The sequence below is a fragment of the Schistocerca nitens genome, chromosome 4 (assembly GCF_023898315.1).
Source record: "Schistocerca nitens isolate TAMUIC-IGC-003100 chromosome 4, iqSchNite1.1, whole genome shotgun sequence".
In the NCBI taxonomy this organism is placed as follows: Eukaryota; Metazoa; Arthropoda; class Insecta; order Orthoptera; family Acrididae; genus Schistocerca; species Schistocerca nitens.
In genome coordinates, this window is record NC_064617.1 from 666,891,353 (window position 1) to 666,909,136 (window position 17,784).

Sequence of the window (17,784 nt, forward strand, 5' to 3'; positions counted from 1 at the left end):
CAAAAATGTGGAAGACATCGCAACATATGTAAACTTTAAGAGTTTGCGGTATTGTAGAACGCTTCTGACAGCTTATTCGAAAGGAATGCCTGTACAGTTAATCTCTTCTTCCCTATCCACAGGATAGAGGATGTCCCTGTGCTCCACCTCGAAAAGCGCTATTTCTTCATTTTGCAGTAATGTACATGAGTACTGTTCTAGTGTTGACCATCGCCGGAAGGTGCTGTTCACAACACGCGCGAGGTAGTATAAATGAAAGGACGTACTGTTATCTTATTGGCGAAAAAAAATATAAAATAAAATATGTGAAGGGTATTGCTGAATATGGAAACAGGATGAGTCTGCAGCATTGCGGAATACTTACAAACAACGGTTTGAAGGTCATGACCTCTACATTTAATCCCATGCTCCACAGTGACAAGTAGCAGATATCCAGTGTTCCACCAAGGCTCTCTCCATCTCAACAGAGTGGTGTCAGTCAGTCATTATGCGGTAATCAACAGCGTACCCAGTGGACTGCTGCGATGGGAAAGACATCGTTGATATGGGATGATGTACTGGTCCCAGCGAAGGTTCGAGTCCTCCCTCGGGCATGGGTGTGTGTGTTTGTCCTTAGGATAATTTAGGTGTAAGCTTAGGGACTGATGACCTTAGCAGTTAAGTCCCATAAGATTTCACACACACTTTTTTTAACACATTGCAGTTGACATAGATCAATTTTAGAAATTTTACCTGTTGTTCCGTACTTTCAACGCCAGTCAGTGACACGGTAGAACGCCTCCCTATTTCTACATCATCGCTGAATCACCCCTCCACTGCTTTGCAGTACCATATTCTAGATTGCGAATGCTGCTAGATGACTGAGCAGTACATTAAGTCGACCATATACACCAAAGTATACCAGACAGCGTCCTATACTGATTATCATATATTCCTAGCACATCGATCATAGTGCAGAGTTTACGATTATGACTGGCCATCTTTCCCTGTATGGGTGGGTGCCACAGCGTATTGTCGAATTCGTAGGATGAAGTCGGAGATTGACAGATCCCTCCCACATTGTCCTTGACCAATCCTCCTGCAACACTAATCTTACATTGGGCACCGTTCCAAAAGCATAAGATCTCCCCACATGCGTGCATGTCGAGGATGGTCGCACCTTTTATCCGTGTATAGGAGACATGACAGTGTCGCGTTGCTATAACAGACGGTTTATACATGATGGAGGTCCAGACGTATGAAGTTTGAAACATTTCACTTAAATCAACTGTGCAAGCAACTCTGAAGCATTATTCCACCGTCCAGAGTCGGTACCTGCCACAGTGTACAAAACAGCTACATCCTCCTGAATTATACCTTGTTGCTGTCGATCGTAAAATGAATGTTTTCTTCTGACAAGTTAGCCAATGATATGAAAGATTGCGCTCTCTAATGTTATTTCATGTCTGAAATGTTTGTAATACATACATTCATGACCGTTTATTTACAGACACTGAACGTGAGAGACACTCTCAGGTCGTGTAATTTGTCCATCAAGCTGCAATAAATTGCTTAATATAGATGTAGGAAGAGAGAGTGTGGGAAGTAATGAACAACGGAGATGATTATACGAAGTTTAGGAGAGGGGAAGTGTTGAGCTGTGTCTGGTCATTTAGGATGTGATCTGGACTGTGAGCAACATGTTTGTTAATTTCCAGGGCTTACAGCAGGTTGAGTTTATGGTCTTTGTTTGCTAAGTGAAGTAACACTCTCTCTTCCTACATATTCCCATTTTCCTGTATTCATTAAGTTGTTTTGTTTTGTTGAAGTTGTCTTTGTACTCCAAATAGACTGTAGTTTCAATAGTTAAAGCTTTCTTTTAACTGGTACTTTTATTACTGTCCATGTTTAACACCCCTTGCAGTTGTCTCATCAAATGCTGTTTATATTTTACTTTGCTCATTTAGTTAATGTAAAGTGTTACACAGCCATTGCTTTGATCAAAATTTTAATGTTACAATGCAGTACCACCACACTCTCAAACTGTAAGTTCCCTCAAACACCTAGTTTTCTGGCATTTATTTATTTCTGTTTATCTTATTGATATTGCTTATGTTCCTTATGTATTCTGTTGTTACATTGATAATTGTCTCTTCTTTTAATTGGTTTGTGTACCACTCTCCATGTTTCATACTTCCTGATGTAGCCTTGTCTAGTACTAATTTTATTTTATTTTATTAGTTCTGTTTGTTAATAAAAACTGTTATATAGGCATGCTGTTCCTGTCTACTCCATTGTTATTTACGTACTGTTCAATTTCTACTTTTTCATTGCAAAGATGTCACTTACTGTATGTTTCTACTTCAGTTTAGACGTGTTACTTCTTTGGTGATAATACTCAGTAAATGTCTGAAGATGGCCTTGTAAGCCGAAAACCGGTTAACAATAAAGTAATATTGCAGAAAAATAGCACACTGGAATTATTATTGAAAAAAACACTCACATCAATATACTGCTCCATGGTGTAATACATATCTGAATTCCTGCAGTTGGTGGAGCAGTGGCGCAATAGCGGTGGCAAGCACGAGACGGCTAAGTGGTCTCATGCTCTTTATAAATTCTTCTTGGCAACGAATTTCCTTCATTTCAGAGCAATTCCATGATAACAAGAGCACCATACGCCAGCCAAAACCACATCCGAAGCCATTTCAACATAAATTGGCTTCCAAATGCCTCGCTTGGCACTCGCGTTGTTAACAGTGCAACGTCTAGCCACTGACATCGTAATGTGCTCTCTCTCTCTTGCCGTCCAGATTGACCGCCAGACCCTCCTTTTGCCACACTCCAAGCCCCTTCCGTAGCGGAGGGGTTTCCCTACTCCTTTTCCTTTATATTATACAACTTCCCCAAGTATTAACCAGTATTAAAAGTACTATTTCTCTTTTACGAGCATACATATTTTATGAAGTTTCATTACTTTTCAACATTATTAACTATTTACAACATATACATCATAAACTTTCAGTTTCCCCCTGACAATTCAAAGATTTTAACTAGTACAGAACAATCACTTCATAGTTACATTCACATTATAACACCGTATTAACTACTTACAGTCGGTAATGGTGTTACAAGCCGTGTTCTGACTAGAGGCGTGCTGTTGCTGCTAAATTTTCTTTTTATGTTGACGAACGGCTGTCGCATCAAGGCAGGTCATGTACCGCAAGCGACCGCAGAAGGTAGCGAAAACACTGATGAGAGCAATAATCACCGAGGGTTGCCAGTGGGCTGCAGAAAAAGCACTCGGCGCAACAGCTAGCCACTTGAAAAACCGATCTGGACTACCCTACATCTACATCTACATCTACATCTACATCCTTACTCCGCAAGCCACCTGACGGTGTGTGGCGGAGGGTACCTTGAGTACCTCTATCGGTTCTCCCTTCCATTCCAGTGTCGTATTGTTCGTGGAAAGATGGATTGTCGGTATGCCTCTGTGTGCGCTCTAATCTCTCTGGTTTTATCCTCATGGTCTCTGTGGTGTCACCGCCAGACACCACACTTGCTAGGTGGTAGCCTTTAAATCGGCCGCGGTCCATTAGTATACGTCGGACCCGCGTGTCGCCACTGTCAGTGATTGCAGACCGAGCGCCACCACACGGCAGGTCTAGAGAGACTTACTAGCACTCGCCCCAGTTGTACAGCCGACGTTCATAGGAATGGTTCACTGACAATCACGCTCTCATTTGCCGAGACGATAGTTAGCATAGCCTTCAGCTATGTCAATTGCTACGACCTAGCAAGGCGCCGTATTCAATTAATATTGACATTATAAAACATGTACCGTCAAGAGCGCTGTACACCAAATATGGATTAAAGTTAAGTATTCCAAGAACTATGCTCTTTTCTTATTAGACTCACCTCCTTTAATTGTTCCAGACCTCACGCCGGTCTGCGTGTAATTAAACGCGTGCATTTCGGCCTCCTCTAGCAACACGGTGTTGGCTCTTCTGCCAACACTTCAGTCTCTTCGCGAGATATACGTAGGGGGGGATCAATACATTGATTGACTCCTCGGTAATGGTATGTTCTCGAAACTTCACCAAGAGCCCGTACCGAGCTACTGAGCGTCTCTCCTGCAGAGTCTTCCACTGGAGTTTATCTATCATCTCCGTAACGCTTTCGCGATTACTAAATGATCCTGTAACGCAGCGCGCTGCTCTCCGTTGGATCTTCTCTATCTCTTCTATCAGCCCTATCTGGTACGGATCCCACACTGCTGAGCAGTATTCAAGCAGTGGGCGAACAAGCGTACTGTTACCTAATTCCTGTGTTTTCGGATTGCATTTCCTTAGGATTCTTTCAATGAATCTCAGTCTGGCATCTGCTTTACCGACGATCAACTTTATAAGATCTTTCCATTTTAAATCACTCCTACTGCGTACTCCCAGATAATTTATGGAATTAACTGCTTCCAGTTGCTGACCTGCTATATTGTAGCTATATAATAAGGGATGTTTCTTTCTATCTATTCGCAGCACATTACACTTGTCTACATTGAGATTCAATTGCCATTCCCTGCACAATGCGTCAATTCGCTGCAGATCCCCCTGCATTTCAGTACAATTTCCCATTGTTACAACCTCTCGATATACCACAGCATCATCCGCAAAAAGCCTCAGTGAACTTCCGATGTCATCCACAAGGGCATTTATGTATATTGTGAATAGCAACGGTTCTACTACACTCCCCTGCGGCACACCTGAAATCACTCTTACTTCCGAAGACTTCTCTCCATTGAGAATGACATGCTGCGTTCTGTTATCTAGGAACTCTTCAATCCTATCACACAATGGGTCTAATAGTCCATATGCTCTTACTTTGTTCATTAAACGACTGTGGGGACTTGTATCGAACGCCTTGCGGAAGTCAAGAAACACTGCATCTACCTGGGAACCCGTGTCTATGGCCCTCTGAGTCTCGTGGTCGAATAGCGCGAGCTGGTTTCACACGATCGTCTTTTTCGAAACCCATGCTGATTCCTACAGAGTAGATTTCTAGTCTCCAGAAAAGCCATTATACCCGAACATAATACGTGTTCCAAAATTCTACAACTGATCGACGTTAGAGATATAGGTCTGTAGTTCTGCACATCTGTTCGACGTCCCTTCGTGAAAACGGGGATGACCTGTGCCCTTTTCCAATCCTTTGAAATGCTACGCTCTTCTAGAGACCTACGGTACACCGCTGCAAGAAGGGGGGCACGTTCCTTCGCGTACTCTATGTAAAATCGAACTGGTATCCCATCAGGTCCAGCGGCTTTTCCTCTTGTGAGCGATTTTCATTGTGGAATTTAATTGCGGAATTTAATTGTTATTCCAGAAGGGCACCGTCTTTCCGACAAATACGTTGAACAGATTGCAAGAAATAGTTGCGTCGGCGATAAATACAATTGTTCTCTGTCGCAGAATGGCGGTCTACTGGGGGCGAGGGTGTTTGTGTACAGTGTGGGTGTTTGCAGGTCGCCGGACACAGCTGTGGAGTGTTGGGGCTGCGTCGCTATACTTTAGACGAACAACTTGCACTTGGGGCGGCTGTCCTTTTATTCCCTATTGTTTAGCTGACTATACATGCTATGGTGTTTTCGAAGGAGCGTCACCTCAAGGCGGTTAATGTCCACATAAAGCACAACGGAGCAGCCGGCCATAAGAAAAATCTGTGTTCTCCCTGTTGGTGGATGGATGTAGGGAGGGAGCAGAGGCATGAGGGGAGTTAAGAGGGGCTCGATTTTCGTAAGTTTGTGTGTGCCTATCGATGAGAACGCTTGTTCAACGATGATTTGGCCAAGTACATGTGTTGCATTATGACACGTTCATTACGAATGCTGGTTTTTATCATGACAGTTTCGAAGTGTAATTAGAGCTCTGAGGCATTTATGCCATCAGTTTTTGTAGCGTGTATTGGCTTCAGTAGCCTGGGCTGCACGGTGGTTTTTGAGCAGGCATTGTGCTTACAGGTAATACACCTTTTCAACTCCTCTCTATCCAACACCAGCAGCATCTCGTCAATTGAGCATATTACCAGCAAAAAAAAAAAAAAAAAAAAAAAAAAACACTCACATCCCAGTCATTTTCCCACCAGCTTGTAGATGAGTGACCTTGTCACTAGTTTCAGGTGGTATTGCGAAACATCAGTTAAAAGTATCAACAGTTTTTGAGCTGCATTGCGATTTTAGACGATCCTTGTGTATTATTAGGCATGTACTTGTGTAATTAGGTCGAACTTTATGATTAATTGCGTAATTATGACCTACTTTTATTTAATTTTCCCAGCCAAAATACACACATCTAAAAACATTTTGCATCAACCCGGTTCCCAGAACTCCTGAAGATAGATGTTGACTGTGGAAATTGTATCACAGAAACAGTCCATTTGAATGTTCAGAGATGTCACTAAGCCCGTCCAAAGATGGAAACAACTATGCATGAGCAGTACCTTTTAGACGGAGGGGGCCCAACAGCCGATCAGTTCCAGTCAATCCACCAGGAAGGAGGAACACGGCTTGTGTTGTCTGTACTTCAGCCATGCCTAGACGGTCAAACTGCAGTGCGATCACGTCCGCGTTCTACTTTGTGCCAGGAAGGGCTTTCAACAAGGGTAGTGTCCAGGCGTCTCGGAGTGAACTTCAGCGATGTAGTTCAGACATGGAGGAGATACAGAGAGACAGAAACTGTCGATGACAAGCCTCTGTCAGGCCGCCCAAGAGCTACTACTGCTGTGGATGACCGAAACCTACGGGTTATGGCTCGGAGGAACCCTGGCAGCAACGCCACCATGTTGAATAATGCTATACGTGCAGCCACTGGACGTCTTGTTAGACTAAAGCTGTGCATAACTGGCTGCATGATGCGCAGCTTCACTCTCGACGCCCATTGCGAGGTCCATCTTTGCAACCACGATAATATGCAGCGCGGTACAGATGGGCCCAACAACATGCCGAATGGAGCGCTCGGGACTGGCGTCACGTTCTCTTCATCGATGAGTGTCGCATATACCTCCAGGCAGACAAATGTCGGAGACGTATTTGGAGGCAACCCGATCAGGCTGAACACCTTAGAAACACCTTAGACACACTGTACAGCGAGAGCAGAAAGTTGGAGGTTCCCTGCTGTTTTGGGGCGGCATTATGTAGGGCCGACGTACGCCAGTGGTGATCATGAAAGGCGCTGTGACGGCTGTACAATACGTGAATGCCACATCCGACCAGTGTGTACAGTAATCTGGTCCACCACCTCTGACGGTCTCGCTCTGTAGTGGTACAAAATGCAATGTGTGGTTTTTACGGGCACTAAGAATTGAAGAAAATATGTTTTCTTTATCTCTATTCCAATTTTCTGTACAGGTTCCGTAACTCGCGGAACGGAATTTATGCTAAATATTTTTGATGTGTGTACATAATGTACACTAACCTAACCGTCCTCTCCTCCATGTGTCCAGTTTCCATGTGTTGTGGGATGCACTTGGGGATTCCATTCAGTGGAACTAGGGCTCGAGTCCTGGAAACGACACCGTAGTTTTTAATTTCCCATCAATTCCAAGCTCCTCTCGTGATATAATTTTGTTAGGGAGGCGCACCTGTGCTTTCTGTCCAGGAGGACCAGGATTCAAGTCCCAGAAAGGCTACCGCTATTTTTAATTTCTCAACATTTTCTGGGTGAGGCGTGGGATTGGACGTCGGTACGACCCTGAGACAAAGATAGCCCAGCCAAAATTCTAAATTGTGGCCAATAGGGTACGTGGGGGACGGGATGGGAAGAGGAGGGTGGGGAGGGGGTAGGAACTGGGCCCCATATGGAGGCTGTGAAAAACACATGACGGCATCTGCCAGTGGTGGTGGGCATGGTTAGGGCGGGGGAATTAATTAATCGATTTAATTAATTTGCATTTCAGTTTGATATCATAACTGAACTGACAGCCCCATCTCTCTTCTACTAGTGATATGTCGAGTTTTGGAATTTAATCTAGAAATAGATTGTTCCATAATGAGATCCTCTAGGAATGACATTGTGACAAACATGAACTGCACTAATACTATTTAAGCACAGAGATCTTGAACGTTTTGTTATATTTCACTCTATGCTGACTGTAATTAATCGTGATCTTCAGTATTTCGATATAAAAGTAATACTTAAAGTCGTCTAGCGTTCGTCATTGTCAAAAAAATGGCTCTGAGCACTATGGGACTCAACTGCTGTGGTCATAAGTCCCCTAGAACTTAGAACTACTTAAACCTAACTAACCTAAGGACATCACACACATCCATGCCCGAGGCAGGATTCGAACCTGCGACCGTAGCAGTCGCCCGGTTCCGGACTGCGCGCCTAGAACCGCGAGACCACCGCGGCCGGCTCGTCATTGTCATTTAAAGTTTAAGTTATCACAAAGAGTGCAGGATGTCGGAAGTTACCTGCATCTTAAGAAATATATCGTGATGATGACTTATTAGTCGACCACAGGTAACTGTCATAAATACAATAATGCTGTCTAGATAATTGTGAAAGGAAGTATTTTTCCAAATGGATTGCAAGTTCCGATATAACAGTGTCAAATAACATAGAACTGGATACAGATAGAATGATGGTCAATGTTCGTCTGAAGGAATATTTCCAAGCATTCGGCACATGTACATCTACATCTACATCTACATTTATACTCCGCAAGCCACCCAACTGTGTGTGGCGGAGGGCACTTTACGTGCCACTGTCATTACCTCCCTTTTCTGTTCCAGTCGCGTATGGTTCGCGGGAAGAACGACTGTCTGAAATCCTCCGTGCGTGCTCGAATCTCTCTAATCTTACATTCGTGATCTCCTCGGGAGGTATAAGTAGAGGGAAGCAATATATTCGATAACTCATCCAGAAATGCACCCTCTCCAAACCTGGAGAGCAAGCTACACCGCGATGCAGAGCGCCTCTCTTGCTCAGTCTGCCACTTCAGTTTGCTAAACATCTCACGGATACCAAATAACCCTGTGACGAAACGCGCCGCTCTTCTTTGGCTCTTGTCTATCTCCTCCGTCAACCCGATGTGGTACGGATCCCACACTAATGAGCAATACTCAAGTATAGGTCGAACGAGTGTTTCGTAAGCCACCTCCGTTGTTGATGTACTACATTTTCTAAGGACTCTCCCAATGAATCTCAACCTGGTACCCGCCTTACCAACAATTAATTTTATATGATCATTCCATTTCAAATCGTTCCGCTCGCATACTCACAGATAATTTACAGAAGTAACTGCTACCAGTGTTTGTTCCGCTATCATATAATCATACAATAAAGGATCCTCGTTTCTATGTATTCGCAATACATTAGATTTGCCTATGTTAAGGGTCAGTTGCCACGCCCTGCACCAAGTGCCTATCCGCTCCAGATCTTCCTGCATTTCACTAAAATTTTCTAACGCTGCAACTTCTCTGTATACTACAGCATCATCCGCGAAAAACCGCATGGAACTTCCGACACTATCTACTAGGTCATTTATATATAATGTGAAAAGCAATGGTCCCATAACACTCCCCTGTGGCACGCCAGAGGTTACTTTAAGGTCTGTAGACGTCTTTCCATTGATAACAACATGCTGTGTTCTGTTTGCTAAAAACTCTTCAATCCAGCCACACAGCTGGCCTGATATTCCGTAGGCTCTTACTTTGTTTATCAGGCGACAGTGCGGAACTGTATCGAACGCCTTCCGGAAGTCAAGGAAAATGGCATCTACCTGGGAGCCTGTATCTAATATTTTCTGGGTCTCATGAACAAATAAAGCGAGTTGGGTCTCACACGATCGCTGTTTCCGGAATCCATGTTGATTCCTACAGAGTAGATTTTGGGTTTCCAGAAATGACATGATAAGCGAGCAAAAAACATGTTCTAAAATTCTACAACAGATCAACGTCAGAGATATAGCTCTATAGTTTTGCACATCTGCTCGAAGACTCTTCTTGAAGACTGGGACTACCAGTGCTCTTTTCCAATCATTTGGAACCTTCCGTTCCTCTAGAGACTTGCGGTACACGGCTGTTAGATGGGGGCAAGTTCTTTCGCGTACTCTGTGTAGAATCGAACTGGTATTCCGTCAGGTCCAGTGGGCTTTCATCTGTTGAGCGATTCCAGTGTTTCGTTTGTGCGAGGATTCAGAGAAGGAACTGCAGTGCGGTCTTCCTTTGTGAAACAGCTTTGGAAAAAGGTGTTTAGTATTTCAGCTTTACGCGTGTCATCCTCTGTTTCAATGCCATCATCATCCCGGAGTGTCTGGATATGCTCTTTCGAGCCACTTACTGATTTAACGTAAGACCAGAACTTCCTAGGATTTTCTGTCAAGTCGGTACATAGAATTTTGCTTTCGAATTCACTGAACGCTTCACGCATAGCCTTCCTTACGCTAACTTTGGCATCGTTTAGCTTCTGTTTGTCTGAGAGGTTTTGGCTGCGTTTAAACTTGCAGTGAAGCTCTCTTTGCTTTCGCAGTAGTTTCCTAACTTTGTTGTTGAACCACGGTGGGTTTTTCCCGTGCCTCACGTTTTACTCGGCACGTAAGTGTCTAAGACGCATTTTCCGATAGCCTTGAACTTTTTCGATAAACACTGAACATTGTCCGTGTCGAAACAGAAAATTTCGTTTTGATCTGTTAGGTAGTCTGCCTTCTATTACTCTTGCTAAACAGATAAATCTTCCTCCCTTTCTTTATAATCCTATTAACTTCCATATTCAGGGATGCTCCAACGGCCTTAGGATCACTGATTCCCTGTATCTTAGAACCAGAGGCGGCTGCTGTATAAGAACACGAGGGCACATGAACACCGTAATTTTTAAGACCTTGCGGATTTACAGGTTAGTTTTCTTTCAATGCTGTTAATACGTAACATAGATGCGGTGTACTGAAAAATGGTTCAAATGGCTCTGAGCACTATGGGACTCAACTGCTGAGGTCATAAGTCCCGTAGAACTTAGAACTACTTAAACCTAACTAACCTAAGGACAACACACACATCCATGCCCGAGGCAGAATTCGAACCTGCGGCCGTAGCGGTCGCGCGGTTCCAGACTGTAGCGCCAGAACCGCTCGGCCACCAGCGGCCGGCGCAGTGTACTGAAATACACGGCACTACATCTACCGCGCTGTGTATTGTTACTCCTCTAGACACCGTGAAACTTGGCATCAGGATCGCGAGCACATCTACTGTACATGCACAAGTGGCGTGATGTCACGGCCTTATAGGTCAAATACACACGGATTTGGCCAACAGTGTGCACGGTTCACGACGTGCACAGGTATCCCCCACCGCGCAACTACAAGTTTACGTCATTGCCACCAGGTGGTAGCACACTGCAACAGACTTTTACCCCAGTTCGCCTGGCATAAAACCGCGTTAAACGGTAACACACTTCACAGATATGCCAATTGACTCACTATATAGTAAAATTTGATCGGACCGCAGTATATGTTAGTTATAAACATAGAAAAACGGAGTTTGTGGATTTGTGAATGAGTTTTAATACAATAAGCTTTGGATTTAGTCATTCAATAGTGTTTTTGAGGCGTTGAGAACCTTAAGGTCCTAAAGCACATCAGCATCGATGGAAGTATGTAGCATTTATTCATACTTCTGACCTCTGTTGAACTTGCAGTGAATCACTTTTATCTGTGCTGTAGGCCCACAGCGTATATATGAATATTCCCGAAAAACTGTCTCACTGGATTACCTTATATTCACTTAAATTTGTGCTTTTGACCTTTATGGCTCTCGATGTCTCATTCGTGTTTTAGTCAAGTGAACCAGTCGGTAGACATTACCACTCCAATTTAATCATTTCCACAAACGGCAGTTTGCGTTCGGAGATGGTTGTTCACTGTGCAGGGATCGGCTTTCATGTGCAGTATCAACATTAACTTTGTTGAATCGGTTTTTAAGTGCTAACAGAACAGAAAATTAATAGGAAAAGTTAGCCGCAAAGGAATTACGGCCTCAATCTGTCGATTGAGAAATTGACGATATCAAATAAGTGTCTGTACAAGCGAACATTTAACAAAGAAGTGTACAGAAGGGTAAGCAGTTTTGTTGGTGCTACGAAAAATGTCTGATTTTCAGGCCAGAAGGTAATTTGTGGACTAATAATGTGTTAGGGATCTTATACGTTTGTTCGAAAAAATAAAAAAAAGCACGAAAACTCCAATTTACACAAAAATTCGAAAGAGACAGTAGCGAAAGCTTGCACATAAGTTCGTTCCTGCCCTAAGCTGTACTTAATTACGTACAACACAACAAATCTGGACAAAAAGCAATTCTTTCTTTTGTTACACAAGCTATGCATGTCATTATTATTCTTATTATTATTATTATTATTGGCAGTGACTGTAGGTGTGTAAACTTGCTGATAAGTAAAACTATTATCCAGCAGATTATGTTAGTCTCATAGTTTCAAATTTATCTGAACGTAAATATTTGTGAACACCTAGAATGTATGCTCACTAGCCACCATTATTTAGGAAAACTTAAATCTCGTATAGCCTGATTTGAAAACTGTTTCTCACGAATGGCACTCATTATCTGTTTGGTTACTTTACTGTTAAGTAAAAAATGGAGCAACCACATTCCGCCAATATTAAGAGGATAGGTACCCAGACCTTAAACTGGTTAACCCAGCTACCTTCCACGTGAATATCCCTTACGTCTAACAAAGAAGACGACCGTATTCGTTGTGCGACTGGAACGGCGGGGGCAGCAGAGGCGGTCGACGCAGGCAGTTAACGGCGGCCGGTGGTTCTGTGTGCGCACTGTGCGCTAGCCGGCCCCTGGGAAGTCGCGGCGCAGCTGGTGGCTCGCGGTGTCGAGGTGCGCCGCAAATGAAGACGCACGGCAGCGCCATTAACGGCGGTTTGCGGCGGTAATTCCAGAGGGTCCAGGCCGTGCCCTAGCTCGCATTAGCCGCTGCCGTCTAACTCCGCGGCCGGCGCATCCAGCTACAGCTGCTGCTGCTGCTGCGTCACAACTCGGCAGCAAACGTCCAACCCTTACTGCAGTAACATGCCGTCATGGTACCATTACTCAGAATGTCACCGACGCAGTCAACCTTTCAATAATAGTTAATCTGCATAAGCGATTTGTGTACAAGGGGGTATTATAATAGTTTCAATTACCAGTTCGAAAAAATAAATTTTTTACCTCCCACTATATTTTGTTGGGTCTTAATTGAAGCATTTTGCTGACATAACGTAAGACTTTCAGGATAATACTCCATGGACGATGTATAAATCTTTCTCCCAGGGTTTCCTCTCCGACTGCCTTACATAAAGAAGGAGCACCGAATATATGGACAGTGTAATTCGTGACAGTCGTACAAGCGTAAGTACGGGTAACAGAGAAAACACGCTTCATGTGAGACCTGTCAGTGTTGCATAGAGCGAAAACGAGTCCCCTTTCATCACGAATATTGAAGTCGTGTAATCTTCACTTTCAAGTGATAAAATTACCTTAAAAAACAGTAGCTAGTCCAGATTGTATTATCACGCTACAATAGTCCACGGTAGCCCTAATAAATGACGGCAGTAATTAAGAATGATGATACACAACTGTTCAATGATTTCATGTGTGGGTCTACGCTCCTCTGGCGTTGTGTTACAGTACCATGGGTAGAAAAAAAATGGTTCAAATGGCTCTGAGCACTATGCGACTTAACTTCAGAGGTCATCAGTCGCCTAGAACTTAGAACTAATTAAACCTAACTAACCTAAGGACATCACACACATCCATACCCGAGGCAGGATTCGAACCTGCGACCGTATCGGTCGCTCGGCTCCAGACTGTAGCGCCTAGAACCGCACGGCTACTCCGGCAGGACCATGGGTAGAGATGGATCAAAATGTAGTGGGTCTGGTCACAAGCTTCATGACCCCCACCGAAAGAACTTGAGTGAACATAAATCAATTGTAATTTAAATCAATTTTCAAATATCTCAATCAACTTCGTCTGAATAAACTGACATGAAAACAAACAGTCTCAGAAATGGCAAAGAATTCGTTGGATAACGAGTGTGCCGTGTGCGTGCAACATCAACGGCGCTCAGAAATTGATTGTATCTGCCCTGTTGATGTCTCTGCCCGATCTCTGGGATAGACGAGGACACCCGCTGGCAAGAAGGCACGTGAGGAGCGGTGGACAGTGATGCACGGGCGATGCTGATGCGTACTCGGCAAGCAGGAGAGCAGTGATCTGCTGGCGACAGTGTAGAGACTTGAAAGTCCGGTCGTACCTAGTATGTTGAGTGCTCTCTTGGAGCGGACGTAGCAGCAAGGTGACGGCCTGGTCGGGTGAACTGTTATGGGCAACAACAAGCCGACTAGAGTTCAGCTGTCAGCTATTCTTGTGGCTTTTCCGGCGATTTTCTGTTGTGAGCTAAGGTGCTCGTTTGTGTTTCTCTACCAGGCTGCGTGTTACCGATTTCCTGTACAAAGCTGTTTCACAGAGGAAGACTGCAATGTAGTTCACTCTCTAGATTGTCGCATAGATGACAAAATGGTAGATATCGAAATAGATGACAGAGGGATAGAAAAGCAATTAAAATCGCTCAAAAGAGGAAAGGCCGCTGGACCTGATGGGATACCAGTTCCATTTTATACAGAGTACGCGAGGGACCTTGCCCACCTCTTCTTGGAACGGTGTATCGTAGGTCTCTAGAAAAGCGTAGCGTTCCAAAGGATAGGAAAAGGGCACAGGTCATCCCTGTTTCCAAGAACGGACGTCGAGCAGATGTGCAGAACTATAGACCTATATCTCTAACGTCGATCAGTAGTAGAATTTTGGAACACGTATTATGTTCGAGTACAATTTTAAGGTGTAAGGCAAATCCAACACCTTCCATGAAAACCCTAACATGATAAGCAAATCCAGTAGTATGTCACATAGCTCCGAATAAATCGTGACATTAAAATAACCAAAGTAATACGAGTAACGAGTGAGCAAATGGAATACCACAGACTAACACAAGAATGCCTAAATGCATGTCATACCTTCCCACCATGAGACAGACGCAGTTCCGGGGGGAGAAACGAGAACAGAAGCCGAGAGCAGAACCGTGTTAAGTTAGAAAGCCCTACAAGAACGGATGGACACCCACGTCGCCAGCTAACTGCTAGGACCACCCCCCAGCCCATGTTAAAAGCTAGAGTATTCCAGAAGAACAGTATAGATCTTACGATAACACTAAAAGACCAGCCACAAGTTTGAGCGTGAGACGTTTCGCGTCTCTGTTACGTCAGGACCACCCCCCAGCCCATCTTAAAAGAGATAGCCCTCCAGAAGAACAGTATAGATCTTACGATAACACTAAAAGGACCACACCAGCTGCAAGTTTTAGCGTGAGACTTTTTCGCGTCTCTCTTACGTTGCAAACTTTAAAAACATTTCCCCACCACGAAAAGTATAGCGTTTCTCATTGGATAGACAGAATTTTTGTAGGCGGAGCTAAAGGTTAACATTGAGACCCTGATTGCTCAGATGAAAACACAGCCAGATAGTTTTTTTAAACCAAATTCGGTAAATTGTAGTTAGGAGAAGTTAGGAGAGGGTTGCTTCCGAGACGGCCAGGTGAGCGGATCTGTGCTGTCCCCGCCCCTGATGAACACCGACAAGGTAATGAACGCACACGATGCCGCATAACAGAGCAGAAAGCTTGACTCAGAACTGCAGAAGTCTCATCTGTTACACCCCCTTTTTTGCGTAATACTAGTGTCGATCGTCAATTAAAGCTCATGGTGTTCACATTTGCCACTTGAAGTAAAAATCTGAAACGCGATGATTTTTCTGTTATATAGTTATTGAGAAGCCACATCAGCAACTGTAATTTACGACAAGTTAGATAAGTAATTAAAGATAATTGAGGGTCACTGTAGACCATTTTGATAGCTTTCGCTCTTGTGAAACTTAATTTAAAGCTAGATTATAGAGGTGATGTGGCATAGGTCATCCTTCGATCCATTGTAGGACTTGGAAACCCATTCAGGGAATACTCGTTCACATTTTTGTTCAACGCAGTTGGTTTTTACCATCCTGTATTAAAACATTTCCATTTATCAATAGTGCAATTATAAACAAAGTTTTGTGAGTAGAATAAAATTCCCAATGGTAAACTTAACTGCTTTTTCGACGTTATTTTACCAGCTAACTAAAAATAGGAAAGCCTTGAAACCCTTCCACTAAATTTAGTTAGTATTAAGATTCTTTTACAGGGAGTGCAGTGGAGATGACGCTGAAATCATTAAGTATTTGGTTACACCATCGCTAGTCTCACTGAACTCTTCTGAACTCTACATGTCTTGTGTGGTCTGGCGTCTCCTTACCAGCAACGGGTCCCAGGTTCAAACTAGTCAATTCCCGAAAAACACGCTCAGAGCGTCGTTGCGCGAAAGTGGTAGGGAGACACGATATAGAACAAACAGACACCACGCAGAATGTTAGAAAATGGCGATCCTGCCAGGATGGTAAAATACCATGATTGAAGGTCGACCACATGCCTAACTAGGTCAAACAATAACCTGTTAAAAAATTTTCTTAATAAAAAAATTTTTTTTGAAGTTACAAATACTTGAAAACAGCTGCAGCGATAGATAGTAAAAGTATTCAATAGAAAGTGATACATTCTGGCAGAAACAATAGCATAATTAAGTTATGAATTTTAATATTGTTAGAATCAAGTTATCTCTCCAATGCAAGCGCACAGGTGGCGGATACATCGTTGACAAGTTGGTTCTCTCCCAACAAGTAAGTGAATTGATTGTCAAGTCGTGTGTGCAAAAAATTTATGAAACGCGTGAGATCGTATGAGCGCATGCTGACTCGAAGTAGGGCACGTTAATTGCTTTTAAAACAGAAAATAAGGGATTCGGAAAGATTAGCAATGGCAGATCGAGACCTTGACAGAATTGAGGTAGACATCCAGCATGAAAATGGACAGAGAATAGAGGACAGTACAACAGACGATGCAGTATCGCGAGAAATAGGACATATAACGCACCATAACGAGGATAATGTACGTTAAGGCATAGAAAACGTAACCAGCATGCGACAGAGGAGCAGGAAAGTAGAGAGACAGTCGATGAGGATTCTAACTTGCGTCTTGAATACGTAGAACCCATAGTACAAGTAATCAGAGCTCCCTCACCACAGAGTACAAGGAATGCGAGCAGAAACGTGTCACAGCACTGTTCAATGCAATCGGTTGCGAACCAACACTTGGGCGAAAACACAGAGCGTAGGACGTCGGAAGAAAACGCAATAGGACCCACAAATCTGGCAGAATTATTACAACAAATTACGGAAACCATGACCAGGCAAAATAAAGACATAGCGAACCAAATTCAAATTGAGAATGCAGAAACCGCGAGACGAATGCGTGAGATTAAAGAACAAAACAAAAAAATTCAGTTACACCTAAGTCATATTGAAGACGAGGCAAAAGAATCTCGAGAAGTGATACGAAACTTAATAACAAGTGACAATCAATTGAGAACAGACATTGACAAGGTACAAGCGGACGTACAAACATTGCGTAATGACATTCAGGACGAGATCAAAACATTACGTAACAACACCCAGGGAGAAGTCAAGAAACTAGAGAAACAGATAAACGTAATTCCTAGAAAAGCAAGCAGGTACAGCGCATGAAGTTGTTGAAAACAATGTGTTACACCAACGTATCACAAAAGCAGCGCTGAAAATATATGATAACCGCATAGTCAAAATAAAAGCGC